Consider the following 802-nt stretch of genomic DNA (forward strand, 5'->3'; position numbering starts at 1 on the left):
ATAAAATTTGTCAAGAGCTGTATGCTGCTGTAAAATCCTGAATGATCTTACTAAACAAAATACACACGATTCTCTTATTATACTGGCACGTCTTCTCTGCTGGTTGCTACTAAGGGCTGTCCCCATGTGGAGTCTTGAAGTACCTTCATGCTTCCACAGTCAGACCTCTGGGTCTGATTTGCAATAAATACTTCCTGAAAGGGAATTTCACCACCTGTCACTAACTGCTGCTCTTGATTTGTACAAAAGGTTGTACAGACCTGTACAAAAGGAGAGTTTCATCAGTATTTTGCTCATCCAGATGTGCACATGTGCTGGAAGTGATGTATGAGCTAGCTGAACTTAAGTCTTTCCTCCAGGTCTTCCAATTGGCATGCACTCATGATGTCCTGCAGGCTTTATAGGATCTATAGGATTGTTGTGGTTTAAGCTGGCAGGCAGCTAAACACCACACAGCTGTTCTCTCACTCCCCTCCCCCCTCAGTGGGATGGGGGAGAGAATCGGGAAAAAAAAGTAAAATTGGTGGGTTGAGATAAAGACAGTTTAATAGGACAGAAAAGGAAGGGAATAATAATAATAATAATAATAATAATAACAGCAACAACAATAATAATGATAAAAGAATATACAAAGCAAGTGATGCACAATGAAATTGCTCACCACCCGCCAACCGATGCCCAGCCAGTTCCTGAGCAGCGGTCACCGCCCCCCGGCCAACTCCTCCCAGTTTATATGCTGAGCATGACATCATATGGTATGGAATATCCCTTGGGCCAGTTTGGGTCAGCTGTCCTGGCTGTG

Source organism: Aptenodytes forsteri, unplaced genomic scaffold, assembly GCF_000699145.1.
Source record: "Aptenodytes forsteri isolate BGI_AS27 unplaced genomic scaffold, ASM69914v1 Scaffold65, whole genome shotgun sequence".
Taxonomy (NCBI): domain Eukaryota; kingdom Metazoa; phylum Chordata; class Aves; order Sphenisciformes; family Spheniscidae; genus Aptenodytes; species Aptenodytes forsteri.